The 19,563-nt window shown below is 44.8% G+C and overlaps 3 non-coding genes and 1 pseudogene across 3 annotated transcripts; 2 read left to right on the top strand and 2 right to left on the bottom strand.

Annotated features, from left to right (window-relative positions):
- Positions 1 to 11,309: 11,309 nt before the first annotated feature.
- LOC121865862 lies at positions 11,310 to 11,472 on the top strand. Its single transcript, XR_006088842.1, has one exon. It is a non-coding gene; the product is annotated as a U1 spliceosomal RNA (small nuclear RNA).
- Positions 11,473 to 12,119: 647 nt separating this feature from the next.
- On the bottom strand, positions 12,120 to 12,299 carry LOC121865864 (annotated as a pseudogene).
- Positions 12,300 to 16,181: 3,882 nt separating this feature from the next.
- LOC121865863 lies at positions 16,182 to 16,374 on the bottom strand. The gene has a single exon (XR_006088843.1). It is a non-coding gene; the product is annotated as a U2 spliceosomal RNA (small nuclear RNA).
- Positions 16,375 to 17,687: 1,313 nt separating this feature from the next.
- On the top strand, positions 17,688 to 17,850 carry LOC121865861. Its single transcript, XR_006088841.1, has one exon. It is a non-coding gene; the product is annotated as a U1 spliceosomal RNA (small nuclear RNA).
- The last annotated feature ends 1,713 nt before the right edge of the window (positions 17,851 to 19,563 follow it).

Here is a 19,563-nt window from a genome sequence, read left to right as displayed (position 1 = left end):
GTGTATTCATATAAATTGATAAATCTAGTTTGGATCATTTTCTCTTCATATGTTAATTGTGCATGTGGTAATGTACGGTATGTTGTTTTTCATTGCAGTTATTACTTCATTGTACCATGTATCCAGTGTTTTGTCAATCTCTGTTTTGTCTTTGTTGTGTAGGAGTGTTGGTTCGTTGTTGCTAAGTTCCGATTTAAAATTTTCCCAATTTGCTTTATTGAGTGAAAATCTTGGGATTGATGGGATTTGTATCGGGGATGTGGATAAAGTTGCAATTATGGGTAGATGATCACTGGTTGTTGTGGGTCCAGCTTTTAGATGTACGTTTAGATGGTGATGTCTATTGGTTAAAACAATGTCTGGTTTCCCAGTGTTGCCGGCTGATATGTAAGTTGCGAAGTCGGGCCCGAGGTGTGTTATTGTCCCGTGATCGATGAGAGCATGGAGGATTTTTCCTCCTGGGTTTCTGACATTGTTTCCTAAGGTTGTGTGTTTTGCATTGAGGTCTCCTATGAAGTATGCTGGATTGTTTTGCCTCATTAGTTTTAAGATGTCCCCTGTAGGAAATATTGGTCTTCTGAATGTTAAATATGAAGTTCCGATGGTTATTGGCCCTCTTGTTGTACTTACTTCGGCTGCCAGAAAGTTACTTTGAAAGTTGTCAATGATTTTATATTGTATGTTGCGTTTTATGGCAATTGCTATGCCATCATGTGGTTCGTCGTGTATGTTCATTTGATGTACATGGTAGTTAAAGATCTTGATTTTTTCCCTATTTTTCCTACCATGTGCGTTGATAAGAGTGATGTCAGGGTCTAATGTGCTGTATATGTTGGTGAGTTCTGATTTCCTTGCCGAATTCCAGGCTAGGACGTTGTGCTGGATTATCTCTAATGATTTGTTTTGAGAAGACGTGGGTCCCGAGAACTTGGTGTAGGGTGTCTGCTGGCTCGTATATCTCCTGGCGAGTGTCTACTCCTTTCCTCCTTCAATCCCGTTCTGATTTTCTTAAATTTAATTGTATCTACTCTTTCAATTCTATTGTATTTGGTGTTAATAAGTCCTGCATTTATCAGTTGGTCTATGTAGGATTCTTCTACCCTATCATCTTCGTAGGTAACTTTTACTGTGCCTTCCTTTATTTCCTGGAGAAGTCTGTCATTTGTTATTGTAGGTGGTGTGTTAACTGATGATGATGATGATGATTATACGGAGAGAAGAGAGCAGTGGCTCTGAGAGTGGGAGAAGGGTATAGTACAAGGTAAAGTTTAGAAGTGGGAAGTAGAGGAGAAGGTTAACAGCAGGTGGGCTATCCACCTTGCGGAGACGTGTTTTTTGTCTTCCGTAACTGTGCTGCGTTGAGAGGTTCTTGGGGTTAGGGAAGGCCGGTCTCAGCCAAGCTAAGCTAGGTTGTTCTAAGGTGTCCTGAGGGCATATTTTGTTAGGGGGGGTCTCTCCAGGTCCTTGTGGCACTGGAGGGATGATCCCCATCTTTTAGTTATTTTTATTGTTATTTCTTATTGTTATTTTGTTGTTATTTTGTATATAGAGGCTCTGGTTCTTCGTTATCATTTTTCCTGCTTCTAGGCCACCATCCGTGCGATGTGTTGTTGTTTTCCTCAATTAGTTGGTTTAGTATGGGATCCTGTTCTTGCTCGATTTTTTCCTATATTACATTTGCTTGGGTGTGTATTCTGGTGTTGAGTGGGTCTATGCCGTGTTCTGTGTGTATGTCTTGTACTGTTTGTGTGTATGGTGGTTGGTGTTTTGCCGCTCTTCTGAGGGCTATATTTTGCACTGCTTGATATTTGAGTTGATTGGTTCTTGAGATTGTGTTCAGAGGTATCGGGGGGTATTCTAAGTGTGGTCTGATCAGTGCTTTGTATAGGTGCAATTGCGTGTTGGTTTCCAATTGGCGGAATCTTTTGAGCTTAGTAAGTTGTGATCTTGCCATAGCTAATCTTTCGTTAATGTGGGGTGTTATTCCGCATCTGGATATCTTGAGTCCTAATGTTTTTCCCTTGGCAGCATATGGTATTTGTTGGTTGTTAACAATAATAGGGAATGGTTTTGTTTTTGCGATGTGAATTATTTGGAGTTTTTGTACATTGGTTTTTATCTTCCATTTACGTTCATAGTCGTTTATTACTTCTATTTCTCTGCATGTTCTAATAGCCATCATTTGTTTGGACTTTCCCGGGTACCTGACTATCTGTGTTACATCGTCTGCGTAAGCGATGTATTCTGATTGACGTGGTTGCGGCATATCTGCCGTGTATACAGTGTATAACGTCGGCGATATATTACTGCCTTGGGGAACTCCGCTATGAAGGATGAAGGTTTGTCCTAGATGGTTGTCGATTATTAATTTGGCCTGTCTGTTATCTAAAAAATTACATAATAGTGCTGTGATATTGGTAGGCATGTCCAATTTGATTGTTTTTAACTTCAATCCTTCATGCCACAATTTGTCAAATGCTTTTGAAACATCTCTCAGAATTATGTTGCATTGGTCTCTGTTACTTGCAGCATTTGCAATTGATTCATATATTAGAGCTATTGCTGTGTTGGTTCCTCGGTGTCTTCGAAAGCCGTGCTGTCTCGGGTTATATTTGTTTTCTTGGTCTAGAAAATTTCTCAGTCTGTTGTTGATTATTTTTTCCAATATTTTACCAGGTGTTTCCAATAATGATATAGGTCTGTAGTTTTCTGCTTGAGTATGGTTCTTTCCTGCTTTCGGAATGAGTCTGATTTTGGCTAATTTAAATTTAGTAGGGAAAAAGCCAGTTGCAAGTGAGGCATTGTATATATTTTTGAGCTGTTCGATCATAGACTGAGGAATGTTTTGAAGTACGATTTTATTAATTTGGCTTATGCCAGGTGCTTTATTCTTGAAACTTGCTATTGTTTTTGCAATATCATTTTTAGTTAATGGGGCAATTATTGGGTTGTTTATGTCTAATGAGTCGAGGTTGATTTTATTGGTAGGTTTCCATTTCTCTGTGTTCTGGCTCAAATATGTTTTAGTTGCCTGTTCTGTTTCTTGGCAGAAGCTTCTATTGTCTTCGTCATTTATTCTGAATATGTTCTTCCAGAATTCTCTGAATATTGGTTCTTTATCGTGTGGTTCTGTTACCTTTCTACCGTTTTTGTCCTTTATGTAGCTATTTTCTTCCGAGTTTGTTCCCATTAGGTTTTTTATTTTCTTCCAGAATGCTTTTGGATTTTTGTAGTCTGCTTGTGTATCCTGGATCAGCTTGTTCCATGTTTCATTGTGTTTGTTCTTGCTTATGTCTTTCAGTTCTTCTTTTAGATTCCTGTATAATATTGTGGTGTCATTGCTCCACCCGTGTGTTTTGGTGTATTCATATAGATTGGTGAATCTAGTTTGGATCATTTTCTCTTCATGTGTTAATTGTGCATGTGGTAATGTACGGTATGTTGTTTTTGGAATGTTGTTTTCCATTGCTGTTGTTACTTCTTTGTACCATGTATCCAGTGAATTATCAATCTCTGTTGTGTCTTTGTTGTGTAGGAGTGTTGGTTCGTTGTTGCTAAGTTCCGATTTAAAATTTTCCCAATTTGCTTTATTGAGTGAAAATCTTGGGATTGATGGGATTTGTATCGGGGATGTGGATAAAGTTGCAATTATGGGTAGATGATCACTGGTTGTTGTGGGTCCCGCTTTTAGATGTACGTTTAGATGGTGATGTCTATTGGTTAAAACAATGTCTGGTTTTCCAGTGTTGCCGGCTGATATGTAAGTTGCGAAGTCGGGCCCGAGGTGTGTTATTGTCCCGTGATCGATGAGAGTATATTATGATGCTCTGGCTTCGACATTGTTTCCTGGGGTTGTGTGTGTTTTTGCATTGAGGCTCCCCAGGAAGTATGCTGGATTGTTTGGGCTCATTAGTTTTAAGATGCCTCTGCGGTGCCATTGGTCTTCGAATGTTAAATACATGAAGTTCCGATGGTTATTATTGGCCCTTCTTGTTGTATTTAATACTTCGGCTGCCAGAAAGTTACTTTGAAAATTGTCAATGATTTTATATTGTATGTTGCGTTTTATGGCAATTGCTATGCCATCATGTGGTTCGTTGTGTATGTTCATTTGATGTACATGGTAGTTAAAGATCTTGATTTTTTCACTATTTTTCCTACCATGTGCGTTGATGAGAATGATGTCAGGGTCTAATGTGCTGTATATGTTGGTGAGTTCTGATTTTCTTGCCGAATTCCAGGCTAGGACGTTGTGTTGGATTATCTTTAATGTTTTGTTTTGCAATTAAATTAATGCACATTAGGTAATATTCTTACTTTGCTTCACCTGTAAATTGGTGCAACAAGGATCTATCTCGAGTTTTGTTTGCAGATAAACATTCGAATTCCTTATACATCAACATTTAAAATCTATAATAACAAAAGTCGTAATTATGTAACCAATTAATTTACTATTCTTTACACTTCATGGCTATGTTACCATTTACAATTTTCAGTTTTCCTGAATCACTATCATTAATGCCTTCTTCCTTTGTTTAGGAGCTCTTATTGACCAGTGTTAGTGAAGGAAGAAACTGGCATGTTTGAGGGGCAGACTGAAGAACACATTTACTGTACTTTCCCCACGTAGAGATACGCCCGTTGCCACTGTTTTTTTTACTATGGTACCACCAACAAACCCGCTGTTTTTATTTTATTTTATTTTATTTTTACATAGTAACTGGGAAACTAATTTCCGAAAAATATAAATTGCACTAAAAATGAAAGTGCCTAAATGCGTGAGACGATTACTTTATGAACCTTGTATGCCAACCTTCATGAAAGAATGAAGCTCCGCCCAGAAAAGTAGTTCCTGAAGTATTTGTAAAATGATTACATAAGTATAGACATTTCTTGCATATAATTGAAGAAAATTTGGAATTGTATCAATTTCTAGTTTGGTTATTAGTCAATTTCCCAATAAAATGATACTGGGCTATATTGATCTTGATACTATACCAAAGAAAGTAGTTCCACAATGTTCATTTTATATTAGGAGGGATAGCCCTCACTAGATAGCAAGTTCCTCATAATTGATATTATAAGTAATACCCCAAACGACTTAATCGTGAGAGGGAGAAACTTAAGGTCAATTTGAGATAGAAGAAAACTTGGCTTACCTCTATACTTTAACAAACTTATCCTGGCAAATCAATCTAAAGATGGTGGTTGAGATACTATTTCAATTCAATTTCAATTTCAATTGTTTATTCCTTGATAGAGGAAGCGGGATCCTAGTGCTGTCACTAGGTACCCCTGTACAATGACACCAGAATCATCTGGCAAGTGTGAAAAGTATATACAGTATAAATATTATAAAGAGGCTTACTAAAGCCTAAGGAAGGAAGGATGTTCCTTTAACACATAATTAATATTATTTACAAAATATCTGGCCAGTATTGGGAGGATCATCGTGTCTCCGTCAGGGGGTCGTGGAGTGGTGGTCCAGCAGGCGTCACGGAAGCGTTGTGTGTGTGGACATCTTAGGAGGTAGTGGATAAGGGTGCGGCTGTCGGGTCTTCTGCATAACGCACAAGAGCGTTGCTCAGGGGATGTGGGGATACCAATCTCCCAAGCAAAGTCATACCCGATGATGATACGGGCAGCAATCACGTCCCCCTTCCGCGACCCTCTCCCGTAGACGTACGAGAAGTCAGGAAGTTTACGGAGGACATCGTACCATGTGGGCGGGGAGTCCAGGGGGATGGCTGCTTCCCGAGCTTCTCTCTGTTTGCGGCGGATTTGGGTCCTAATCTGTAAGAGTGTTCGAGGAACAACGTAGTCAGGTGTGGCCTTGTTGCAGCCAGTCTTGGCAAGGTCATCTGCTGCCTCATTCCCCAAGATACCGACATGACTAGGTATCCATAGGAATGTCACAGGACGGCCTGCATCCTGAAGTGTGGATGTTAACCCTCGTATTCGGAGGATGAGGTCCTTATTTTTCCCTGATCCAAATGCGATCCCGTCGAGATTAGACCTGGAATCGCAGCAGACAAGCAAGGGGCAGAAACCATCTGCTTCTTCCTCAGCGAGAAGGGCAGCAAGGAGGGCTATTAGTTCAGCCTGAGTGGAGGATGCCCAGTCAGAAACTCTGAGAGACAGTTTGATAGGCTCAGGGGCATGAGGACGGGAGATGTAGACACCAGCCCCGGCCCTACCTGTAGCGGGGTCAACAGAACCATCAGTGTAGAGGACGACCCTACCTGGGGACCAGTGAGCGATCCTGGAGAGGTGGTATTTGCAGAGAATAACAGGGTTCACCTGGGATTTCGGGAGCGGTCCACCGAGGGCAATCACTTCAGGTTGAAAATCCAGCCAGGGAGAAGGAGACGAACCAACAGCAGGGGTGACAACAAGATCAGGCAGGAGGTCGTGTTCCTGAAGGGCTCGGATGAGTGACCCTCGCCACTGTCTTCTAGATGGAGGTCGGTCTCGGACAGCAGTAGTCAAGTTGGTTTGGACATAGTTGCCCCTAGGATCCCGTAGAATGGAAACGGCAGTTTTTAGGTAAAACTCCTGGACACGATCCTGTAAGGGGGAAAGACCAAGTTCGGTATATAGAGAAGTAGAGCGTGTCCACTGAGGAGCCCCAAGGATGATACGAGCAGCTTTCCTCTGGATAACTTCGAGACGGTTGACAGCAGTCCGACTAATGTTGACGAGGGCAGGGGTGGCGTAGTCGACACAGGAACGGACAATGGACTTGTACATGGTGAGAAGTACAGGGATGGTGGCACCAAGGGAACCCCTGCACATGGTAGAGAGGGGAGCGAGACGCCGAAAGCATATGTCTCGAAGATAGCGGACTTCAGGGATCTGACAACGTGTGCGAGTTACATACACACCCAGGTATTTTGTCTCATTAACCCAGCCCAAGGGCGTTCCTGATAAGAGAAGGGGTGGAGGTACAACACGACCGTGCCACATGGCTTTTGTTTTCGCAGTTGAAAGAAGGAAACCAAGTGAATCACACTCTCTGGAGACCAGATCAAGGGCTTCCTGCATGTTGAGGTAGTCAGGGGCTTGGAGGAGGACATCGTCGGCATATCCTGAGTGGACAACTTCTGTCGGCCACGGGAGTGATGCAATGGAGTGCATGAGAGTGTTAAACAAGGTGGGACTCAGGACTCCACCTTGAGGGGTGCCGAGGTTCATTTCTTGAACAGGAGACATAGAGCCTTCAACGCGAACCCGGGCCTGACGTCCAGTGAGGTAAGAGGCGATCCATTGTAGAAGTCTCCCTTTAACCCCTAACCGTGCAAGTTCAGCTAAAATGAGGCAGGCTGAGCCGTATCAAAGGCTCCCTTGATATCAAGGAAGACGGAGACGCGGGCAGTCTGATTGCAATAAAAGGAAGCAATGGAGTGTGCTGTGCTGCGATGTTGAATGAAACCATTGAGGGAGTTGTGGAAGCCGCCTATGGTGTGAAGAAGGCGACGATGGAGTACCCTCTCCATCATCTTGCAAACACAGGAGGTAAGACTAATGGGTCGATATTTCCCAGGATCTCCCGGCTTAGGGATGGGGATAATAGTGGCATTTTTCCAGTTGGACGGGAGAACCCCATGTTCATAAGACATATTGTAGAGAGCAAGCAAGGGGCCGTTAAGAATATTAGTACAGGCGTTGAGGACGGAGTAGGTTATCTGATCATCCCCAGGAGAGGTGTCTTTTCTAGAGCGACGAGCACTGTCAAGCTCGAACTGTGTGATGGGATGATCAGTGGGGGCAGGGGAGGTAAGAGCAGCACGAACAACAGGCTCAGACGCATCGATGCGGGCCTGCACTGCCTCCTGCATTGGATCTGGAAGTGCCTCTGGGGAGGAAGCTCGTGCCCAGTCCTCCATTAAAGAGCAGGCAAGGGAGGCGGGATCAGGGTGGGGAGGAGGCCTCCGTCGAGTACCCCGTATAGCATTAATCCGATTCCATACATAAGAGGGTGACGACTGGAACGATAGAGACCCCGTGAAGGATAGCCAGTCCGCCTCACGTATCCGACAGCGCTCCTGAGTTGCAAAGGAGCACCAATTTTTGAAGTCTTCCCAGTCCTCTGGAGACCGAGACCTCCGTATGGCAGAGTGGAGATCACGGGTTACCTGCCGGAGATGTCTCATGGCAGGGATACGATACCAGTAGTTGGTGGCACTTCTGGGGTGACGGGGAGGGCGTGGAGGGGTAGCGCGATTGACAGAGTCATACACGGCATCAACAAAATCAGCGCTGTAAGAGTCAAGGGACAGAGGGACAACATAGGAATCCGCCCAGGTAGAAAGGTATTGGGTAAAGGAAGGAACAGCATCTTGTGTGAGACGAAGGCGAGGGGATCGATAAGGAGTTGATGTCGGGGCAGAGAAGGAGAGCCTGAGATGGGTAGTAACGGCAAGATGGTCACTATACAGAGCAGGCTCGGTGCAGACGGTAGGATGAAAGGAAGTATGACCGTTCAATAGTAAGCCAACATCAAGGAAACTATGGAGGAGGCGAGTAGGATCGTCAGGACAAAGAAAGCGAACATCATCATCCCCATTAAGAAACTGTGAGAGATGTGATCCATTAAGGGTACATGGAGTGGGATGATCCGGAGTAAGAGTGGGATGGCGGGCATTAAAGTCGCCAAGAACAATAGTGGGAACCCCATCATGGAGGTCGTGAAGAACCTGGGGGTCCAGAGAATCACTCTTGAAATGAACATTGACTACACGAAGGGTCCGGTCACCAAGAGTAAGGGAGACAGAAAGTAATTCAGACGGGGGTCCATGTGAGTCAGGTGAAGAGAGACGAACAGATGGAATGGTGTTACGCACAAGGGTGAGGAGGCCACGAGCCTGCCCACGGTACCGAGGCAGGGTGTAAACAGAATAGCCAGAGAGGCGGAGTGGAGTAACATCGTCTGTGATGGTTTCCTGAAGTAGAGCAACATCTACTTGATGGGAGAGCACAAACTGGGCGAGGTCTGTCCGGCGAGGTCTAAGTCCCTGGATGTTCCATTGTAAGAAGAGGAGGGAACGGCCTCCGGTGTGAGATGAGTCGGAGGGGCTAGACAGGGCTCCAGAGGAGGTACCAAATTCTGTTGAGAGAAATGGAGAGGGAGGAGTGGGAGAGCGAGGGATGGATCCTCCATCTCGGGAGATGGAAGGAGGCGGGTCATCAGGGCTTGCAAAGCGCGCCCCTGTTGGGTCAGGGTGTCCAGAATGAGTTGTTGTTGCTTCTGCAATGTCGCAATTGTTTTCACAAACAAGTCGAGTTGGGCTGAGAGAAGGTTGATTTGCTTGGAGTGGCGATCCAGACGGAGAGTGATTGTTTCCATAGAACCAACTTGGTGTACCTGTGCATGAGCTGGAGGTGGCGGCGAGGATTGCCGAGGGCCCGACTGGGCATGTGGCGGTGGTAGCGACGGAGAGGGACGGTGAGGGTTCAGTTGAGTAAGAGGTGGTGGTGCTGGTGAGAGACAGCGGGGGTCCGGGTGGGCAGGAGATGGTGGTGACTGTGTGGCAGGGCCGGCAACGACCTTGTTCCAAGAACGGTAGGGAGAGGGAGGGAGGGGAGAAAGGATGGGTGGTAGGGGTGATAGAGGGGGTGGTAGAGGAGAGGAGATCAATGGGAAATCCTTGGTGGATGGAAGAGGCGGTGGTGGATAGGATTGAGGTTTGGTTGACAGGGGCTTCGTCAGAGACGAGGGCGGTGGTACAAGGTAAGTTTTCCCCGGGCGAGTGCCAGGACGCTGTGGGCAATTGGCATTCCAGGCGTGGTGACTGCCATGGCAATTGACGCACCGTGGAATAACTGGGATTTTGTTCTGAATTTTCGATTTGCATTCCACTGTGTCGTGAGGACCTGCACAGAAACCGCAGGCGACCATCCTCGTGCACTCCCAGGTGCGGTGTTTCCACGATTGGCAACGACCACAGATTTTCGGGGTTCCGATAAATCGGTCGAGAGGACAGTTGTGAATTGGTCCTACATTCACCTTCGGGGGGAGGGGGCCCACCCACCAGCCGATGAGTTCGTTGGATGGATGTTTGGAGACCGGGTTGATGCGGCGCTCCATGTCCAGTAGTTGTGGGAGAAGAGGGCGAAGATCGTCGATAGGGATCTCCCAGGGTACGTGGCGAACCATTACCTTGGTACGACGAGTTTCTGGGGTGATGATGGTGAACTTCAGCATCACCTCCCCCTGGGGAGCAGGAAAGCCCACCTGAGTGAGCAGGCGTACCGTCTCGTCCATTTGTGTGGTGACTATCACGGCTGTGGGACCTCGGCGGAGGCGAAGTGTTGAGTCCTGAAGTGGAGAGCAGTGACGGAAGAACCAGGTCGTCCGTGTGCTCAGAGGCAAGTCCCGAGGGAAGGCGAGACGACGAAGGCGCGACGGGGCAGGGAGACAAAGGGAATCCCCTATGTCCATCGTCGGCGGAGGGTCGGTCATTGAGCCACATGTAGGCTCACTTGGGGACCCTGATGACAGGAGTCCACCCTCTACAGCCCCAGAAGGGGTGCAAGGGGGAGCCGTGGCCCCTGCTGGAGACCCTGACTTCTGAGGTTTCTGCTTCTTCTTTGACGTGTCTTCAAGAAGAAAGTCGTCAGCATCACTGTCACCTACTGCCGCCGTTTCCAACGAACGGGAGCGTTTAACAGCGGGCATAGGACACGTTGGCAACACTGCAGTCAGGTGGAGTGGTAATGACGTCACACTATCACACTGCGCATGCGCAAACTTGAAAACTTTGCTCAGAGGGATCGGGTGGTAGGACCAGATGTTTTATCCCCAAAAAATGACAAAGTCCAAAAGTAACAAAAAAATATATGCCACTGTGCTGATAACTGGGTCTTACTGTAGTTGTCTACACAGGCTGGGATTGGTAGACTCTCTGAATTCGTCAGAAATACGAATTTTAAAGAGCAGTCTCTTACAGCCTTTGTTGACACTACGCACGCATGCGCGTTTCTGAGATACTATTAATTACTTTATTTTGGATCTAATTTGAAATCATCTTGATTTAGACACAAGAAAAACGCGAAAATAAATATCAATAGTTAACATTTTCTAGCCCATTATGTTTGTAAATGAATAAAGTTTATAAAGCCAAACTTGTTTATTTCTATCACATGCTCTTATTTTTAATTTGGAAATTTTTATTTTAGCATACTACGAATTATAGAAAGAGTAATCATTTTATTTGTTTGTAAAATGAGGTAAATAACATAAAAAAGAAGGTTCAGCGCAATGATGGTCAGTCAAGTCAGGTTAGGGTTCAGGATGATCATGTTCGTGCATACTTACCTGGCACAGGAGATACCGTGATCACGAAGGCGGTTTTCCCAGGGCGAGGCTCACCATTGCACTCCGGTGATGCTGACCCTTGCGATTAACCCAAATGTGGTTAACTCGGGTGTGCAATTTTTGTTAGCGGGGGACTGCGTTCGCGCTATCCCCCTTATACATATCATAAGGGACTCTAAACGGCGTATTTGCACCGCTTAACAAGGTCTCTGTTAATAAATAGTACTTGATTTATGCTTAAGCGTCAGCGAAGAATTTTTTCTACGCTACTTTTACATGATTTGTATTTTGACAATTTTGTGTGAATGAAAAGATTTTCAAACTCTCCAATTGATGCCTAGTAACTCATAATACTGAAAGAAGTTTTTAATAGTCTGTTAGGAAAACGTGTTAATCTAAAATTTTTCCAGTATAATATCGAGACATTTTTTTGAGATTAAAAACTTTGATTGAGACAGAAAAAAGGAGTGTTATGTCCTCATAGAGAACTTCAAAATATTAACTGTACTCATGTTGTGAAATGAGCCTGAACTTATCCTAATGTTATATCCAACGTTATCCTTGCCAGGTCCTAACACACCTCTTATCCATGTTTGTCACATCATACTCATGCATGTGTAACTCCGCATATTGTAACCAACCAAGGACCGAATAAACGGACAATTACATCCTGCTTTTTTGCAACCCAGAAAGAAGTCGCACCTGTGTCTGACCGTGACATATATACAGCGATTATAAGACATTATATGCCCTTGGCCATCTTTAAATAAAATGTAATATATTTGCTTTAATTTCTCCCCATGGGGAGTGGACCGATCCCGGAGATACTGCAATACCGGGCCGATCCGCGGCAAAGGTGGAGCAAGCCCCTAGCACTTCGCCATGATCCAAAAATCAGTTTAATATCGAAGATCCCACATGGGGATCGTATCAGATATTAAGCTGATAAGAACAGATATTATTTAAAAGAATGATACATTGTTTTTTATTTACAATAGTTTGGGTATTCCAGTAATTTGTGACAATTGGCTGACTATCTATTACATTTTATACATAATGTTCCTATTCCACTAACTAGAACCTATTCTTTCTTCTATCTTGACTTTGGGTTTATTTCACCCTACATACTGTCTAGCCCCTGAGGTATGTTCTATATAAATCATTCTCGACCAGCGAATGGCATCACTTACACACAGTTTCCTGAAGAGGCGCAGGTATCCCTTTGATGCCAGTCTCTTCATCAGCTTCTCGTTCTCCGGGTCGTATGCTCCCAGGGGTCCCACTATGAATGCAGCCACCTTCACCTGCTGGTATTGTCTTCTCATCTCTGCTGCCAGTTCTGCATACTTTTCTTCTTTCCTCAGTCTTGCTTCTTTAAATGCCTCTTGTCCATTCTCGAATGGGCAGGTGACGTCGATCAGGATCACTTCTCGGTTCTTTTCAATCACCAGGTCTGGACGTCCATTGTCTGCTGCTCCTGGTACTCGTTCATTTGCCGACATGACCTTCCAATGTCGACCTTCTGCGGCTTTTCGTACTCTATCCACCAGGGCATTATGTCGCTTTTGCATGGCTCGAGAGTGTATCATGCAGTGGTTTACTACATGTGGGAGCGTTTCTTCTCTATTGCACCGACGACATCTCCGATCCCTATTCTGGCCTCGCTTCGCTCCATTGACGGGGAGTAGGTTCAGTCTTGCTCGGTGTATGAAACGCCAGTCTGCGAAGGTTGTATACGCTCCATTTCGAACAAAAGCTGATGATGCTCTCTCTTGTGCTACGAGCTTCATCACTTTCCCTTGGTCAGGCTTATTCTGCAGAACTTCATCTCTCATCTGTCGTCGCTGGCTCCGGATGGTTTTGGCTACCTTCCTTCTATCTTTTTCTTCAATGATGGAGTCCGTGCATTTTATCTTGATGTTGTCTCCTCCCTCTGCTATCCAGGAAACCCCCATTCGGCCTGAGGCACACCTGGCTCTAGACCAGATGGTTTGGTGGTCTCCTCCTCGCGTTTGCATCTCTCCCTGTGTTAAGTACATGCATGCGTCGGTCATGCTTGGCTCCTGTCGTGTTGTCATTGTTGCCACTCGCCGGCATTCTTCTCTGGCTATTTCCTTGACGTCAGGATCCGGTGACGTGAGTAATTTATATGCGGTATCCACCAGGAAAATGTCAGAGTCTTCTGCCGCGAGTGGGACACCACACGCTCCAGCTTTACTGCTTCCGTACAAGTACTCATTCGACGCTCTTGACGGTAGATGTAGCGTGTGTTTAAGCATTGTCTTCATTTCGTTGTCCAGGTGTGCCCAGTCAGTTTTCCTCAGTTGCCAAGTCCTCATTGCATGCACTCCTGCCGGGAACATGAATGTCTTGACTGCATCTATTCTCTGCCACGGTGCTAGCTTGCTTGTCAGTATTTTGGTCCCGAGTTGCATTAGTTCCTCTACTGTTTGGATGTTTGGCAGAAGATGGAACCCAACTGGTCGTCCCAAGAAGAGCGTTGCTTCGCCATCGCTCTTCCATTGGATGGGCGTTTCTCCCACGTAGAACTGTGTCTGGCGCATTCCTCGAGGTCTTCGTCCAGACAGGTGCAATGATGAGCTTTTGCTAGGATTTAGGTCCAGTCCCATCATACTGCATTGTTCTGTTGCTATGTAGAGGAGTTGCTGTAGATTATCTTGCTGTTTTGTAATGATGGTTATATCGTCTGCATATGCTAAGCATGGGTGCTTGTGCTGTTGGTCCAGTATCATTCCTTCGGCCGCGATTTTCCGCAACAGTGGTTCGACCGCTATATTGAACAGGAGACCACTTATTGGGCACCCCTGTTGCACACCGCATTGCACTGGTATCTCTTCTGTTTCTCCTTCCTTTGTTAGTATTCTTGTCGTCTTGCCACTGATGATGTCTCCTGCTACTGTTTCAAAATCCCGTCCCACCCCTATACGGTTGAGCGCTCTTTTAATGAGGTCCAGTGACACTGAGCCAAATGCATTGGTCAAGTCGAGTGCTGCTATGCAGGTATCGCCATTGTTCCGTCGTGCATCGTCCATGTGATGTTGAAGTATGTAGTTGTGTTCTATCACCCCATCACTTGGCATGAATCCTTTCTGTGCGGCGCACAGTACCTCGTTGTCAACGAGCCACCTTCTGAGTCGTGCTGTGAGGCATCCCGTGTACACCTTGTATATTGTGCGGCTCAGTGTTATAGGCCTCCAATTTGAAACGACTTCTGGGTTACCACCTTTTTTGGGGACAAGTATTGTTCTGTATCGTTTCCAGGAGACTGGTATTCTCTTGGCTCTGAGACACACGTTGAATATGGCTGCCATAACTCGGCAGCTTGGGTCAGCCTTTCTCCAGTTCTCATATGATATTCTGTCTTCACCTGGTGACGAATTCTCTGCTGCTGCTAGTTTTGTAAATACTTCCTTCTCTGTGAAGGGCTGCATTTCCATCTCTGGTCTGTCGTGTGGCGGTTCGGGAATGTGCTCCACGGTATTTAGGTCACAATCCTTTTCAACCATCATGTGTTGGAAGTGTTCCTCTATTCTCTCCTTGCTTATTTCACATCTTGCGCCGTTCCCTTCGGCAATTAGCCGTATTGCTCGGCGACGGTTGTATTTGTACAGCCTCTGGATCTGTTTGCAATCATTGACATCGGTGATTTTCCTGGTCGTGTTCTGTCCTTGAGAGATGTTTATCCTGTTTGCCGCTTGTATTGCTACCTCGATCTCAATCAGTACTTCTTCAAATCTTGCCCAGTCCGGGTTCCGCTGGATCTCATACACTGTGCCCAGAAACGGCTCCAGTATCCATGTCTCCTCAGCTTCATCTCGCTCTTCATTTGGTTCAGGCGTTATGCCAATCTGCTCCTGTATGTTGCCTTCACCACTTAGTGTTTGAGTTGCTTCACTTTGCGATAGTGGTGTAGGGGATTCACTGAGATTACTTTGTCTTCCTTCATTTGTTTCTTGACTTTGCATTATCTGTTCCCCTGTTCGGGTACTGTCTCCACCATGTTCTTCATCGGGGCTTAGAGGTGACAGTGGCATTCTTGGCATGTGCAAGAGGGGTGTCAGGTCCCCTGGGTGCTGTGATTCCTCTCTTGGTGAGGGTTCATTTTGGAGCAGCTGGCTCGGCGTTATCGACCTCAGTCGCGTTTCTTGATCGTCTGGGCTCAGTGGTGACACTGGTGTACTTCTCCCAGAGACGGGGCGTGGTGTCTCTGGTCCTTCCACTTCTCCATCCCTGGGTGGAGGTGTCCCTCTGTGCCTTTCTCGTTGCCCTTGTGTTTCTCTTTGCTGCTGTTGCTCGTAATTCTGTGGCTGCTCCCTCTGCTCGTTATCCCTATTTTCCCCAACTTCCTGTGAGGGCTGGGCGCTTGCTGGATTGCCTTCAGCCTGTTGGTTCCCCTGTCGTTGCTCCGCCTGACGTTGGTTGTCTCTCCTCCTCCACTGCCGTACATGTGTTGCTACCTTGTGGTTATTCAATCCTCTCTTTGTTGGGGCAGAGTAGTGGCAGTATTGCACGTCGCACTGGAAACGAAAATGGGGAACCCTTTGCTCCTCCCTCATCTGCCTGTTGAGGATGCACGTGTGATTGCTTGGCCGGATAGTCAGTACCAGATAGCACCCTGCACACATGTTCATATATTCGTTGATTTTACTCATGCATGTGTAACTCCGCATATTGTAACCTACCAAGGACCGAATAAACGGACAATTACATCCTGCTTTTTTGCAACCCAGAAAGAAGTCGCACCTGTGTCTGACCGTGACATATATACAGCGATTATAAGACATTATATGCCCTTGGCCATCTTTAAATAAAATGTAATATATTTGCTTTAATTTCTCCCCATGGGGAGTGGACCGATCCCGGAGATACTGCAATACCGGGCCGATCCGCGGCAAAGGTGGAGCAAGCCCCTAGCACTTCGCCATGATCCAAAAATCAGTTTAATATCGAAGATCCCACATGGGGATCGTATCAGATATTAAGCTGATAAGAACAGATACTACACTTTGATCTTAGCCAAAAGGCCGAGAAGCGATGACGATTGCTGTGTTGCAATCAAAGCAATGCACATTACACAATAACATTACTTTAGTTTTAAATTGGTGCAACAAGAATTTATCTCGAGTTCTGTTTGCAGATAAACAGTCAAACTCCTTATGCATCAACACTAGTAATCTATAATAACAAAAACCGGAATTGAATTACCAATTATTATACTATTCTTTACACTTCATTGTTATATTACCATTTACAATTTTTAGTTTTCCTTAATCTTAAAAAAAAATCACTTTTGTTCGTTATTTCTTTCTTTCATTCTTTCTTTCTTTTTTCTTTATGAACATTATTGACCAGTGTTAGTGAAGGAAGAAACTGGCATGTTTGAGGGACAGACTGAAGGACGCATACCCTACACTGTACTTTCCCCATGAAGAGATACGCCGGTTGCCAATGTTTTTTAACTATGATACCAACAATACACCCGCTGTTTTTGTTATTTTATTTTTTACATAGAAGCTGGAAAACTAATTTCCGTTGCATTATGAAAAGTATAAATTGCACTAAAAATGATAGTGCCTAAATGATTGAGACAATTACTTTATGAACCGTGTATGCCAACCTTCATGAAAAAATGAAGCTCCGCCCAGAGAAGTAGTTCCTGAAGTATTTGTAAAATGCTTACACAAGTATAAATATTTATTGCATATAATTGTAGAAAATTTGGAATTGTATCAATTTCTAGTTTGATTAGTCAATTTTCCAATAAAATGATTCTGGGCTATATTGATCTCATTACTATGCCAAATAAAGTATTTCCACAATGTTCAGTTTTATATTAGGAGGGATAGCCCTCACTGGATAGCAAGTTCCTCATAATTAATAGATAAAGTACATAAGCAATATCCCAAACGACTTAATTGTGAGAGGAAGAAACTTCAGGATCAATTTGCTACAGAAGAAAACTTGGCTTACCTCTATACAAACTTATCCTGGCAAATCAATCTAAAGTTGATGGTTGAGATACTATTAATTACTTTATTTTGGATCTAATGGGAAATCATATTGAATTTGACACAAGAAAAACGCGAAAAAATTATCAATAGTTAAAATTTTCTAACCCCGTATGTTTGTGTTTTGATGGAAATGAATAGTTTATAAAGCCAAACTTGTTTATTTCCATCATATGCCTCTCACTTTTAATGTGACAATTTTTATTTTAGCATATTACGAATTATATAAAAAGTTATCATATAATTGGTTTATAAATTTAAATCAATAACATAAGAGAGATGGTTCAGCACAATGATAGTCAGTCAAGTTAGGTTAGGGTTTAGGATGAACAATTCAGGGCATACTTACCTGGCACAGGAGATACCGTGATCACGAAGGCGGTTTTCCCAGGGCGAGGCTCACCATTGCACTCCGGTGATGCTGACCCTTGCGATTAACCCAAATGTGGTTAACTCGAGTGCGCAATTTTTGTTAGCGGGGGACTGCGTTCGCGCTATCCCCCTTACACAATTCATAAGGGATTACATAAGAAATATAAGGTACAACGGCGTATTTTTACAGCTTAACAAGGTCTCTGTTAATAAATAGTACTTGATTTATGCTTAAGGTCAGCAAAGAATTTTTTTTCTATGCTACTTTTATATGATTTATATTTTGATAATTACGTGTGAATGAAAGATTTTCAAACTCTCTAATTGATGCCTAGTAACTCATAATATTGAAAGAAGTTGGGTTTTTTTTAATAGTCTGTATCACACTCGACAGTCACTCACTGTCACAGCAATGAAAGAAATCTATCATGATCTTGTTTACCAACACCTGATACACTGTCACACAGTATGGGGGGGGGGCCTCTAGCTCTTCAAAAACATAATCTCTGGTTACTGCACAAAAGAGAGTTGTACGGACAATGACCTACTTGAAAAAAAAACAGATCACACAAATAAAAAATTAGCTATATTGAAAATTTTTAAATTCGAAGATGTTAACACCTACTGCAATGCCCCTTTCTTTACAAATCTATCAATCACTTTTCATTCGCCTCTACCGCCGTGGACTTCCCCGAGTGTTGATGTTGTCGTCCACACCTTCCCTGGTCGTAAATCCACCCAACTGCGGTATATGCTCAAACTTAACTGCCTTGAGCAGATTAATGATGTCGCCTCCTCTCTTAAGACCTCCCACCCTCCTATCCTCGTCTACTGTGATGGGTCTGTTACCACGCTGGGCAGGGCTGGGGCAGCTGTGTGGATTCCTGAGCGCCAGGCCTGCAGGAAAATCAGGGTGCACGACTGGGCCTCCTCCACTGATGCTGAAAGCATAGCCATCCTCGCGGGCATTCATGAGGTGGCGACCTACTGTATGCTCGCACTGAACGCTGGAACCTCCTTATAATCAGTGACAGCACTTCGGCGCTAGCGAGGCTCAAATTAGCCTCCCCCTCCTCCCCTGCCGCCCAACACACCCTAGCCGCCGTCGCCGGGCTAGAACAAACTGATGACATCCGTGTCAAGTTTATTTAGATCCTGTCACTTATAGGAATAACTGCCTGTGACACTGTAGGTCGGCTTGCCAAAGAAGCTACACAAGAAGATATTGAAGCCGCTCTCGCCCTCTCCTTGAGTCATCTCAAATCTCGCATACACGCCACACAACGAGAGGCATTCGATGAAAATTGGACACACCTGAAGCAACGGGGTAGCGTCACACTATGCCACTATGACGCTGTAACCGGTGACGACAACCGCCACTACAAAGAGTATCAATCCCTGACTCGATCTCAACAGATTATGTACATGAGACTGCACCTAGGGTACAGGTACCTATGGGAGTACATTGGCAACCCTGAGCCTGGCCGCACTGTTTGTAAACTTTGTGGCCAACCCGACTCTCACACCCTCTCTCACTACATCCTCACTTGCCCTATGACCACCTCCTACAGGTCCCTAGCTGTTACCAACACCTCTTCCCTCCCTGACCAGATATCCCTCCTCCTAGTGACAGGCCTGGCACTTGACATTATTAGGGACCTGCCACGCTTTGCCATAAACATGAAATGTACCGGGAACTTTCCCCCCACGCACTCATCATTCTCTCACTTTATGTAACTTGACAAAACCTATGACCCTTCAGGCTTTTACCCCCTTAATGCACGAGTCATAAAGGCAAGTATGAACTTTGCATATTTCCCAGATGGGCGCTGTAAATGCTTCTGC

This window comes from Homarus americanus, unplaced genomic scaffold (genome assembly GCF_018991925.1).
Source record: "Homarus americanus isolate GMGI-L3 unplaced genomic scaffold, GMGI_Hamer_2.0 scaffold52906, whole genome shotgun sequence".
Lineage (NCBI taxonomy): Eukaryota > Metazoa > Arthropoda > Malacostraca > Decapoda > Nephropidae > Homarus > Homarus americanus.
This window is presented reverse-complemented; position numbering and strand designations above follow the sequence as displayed.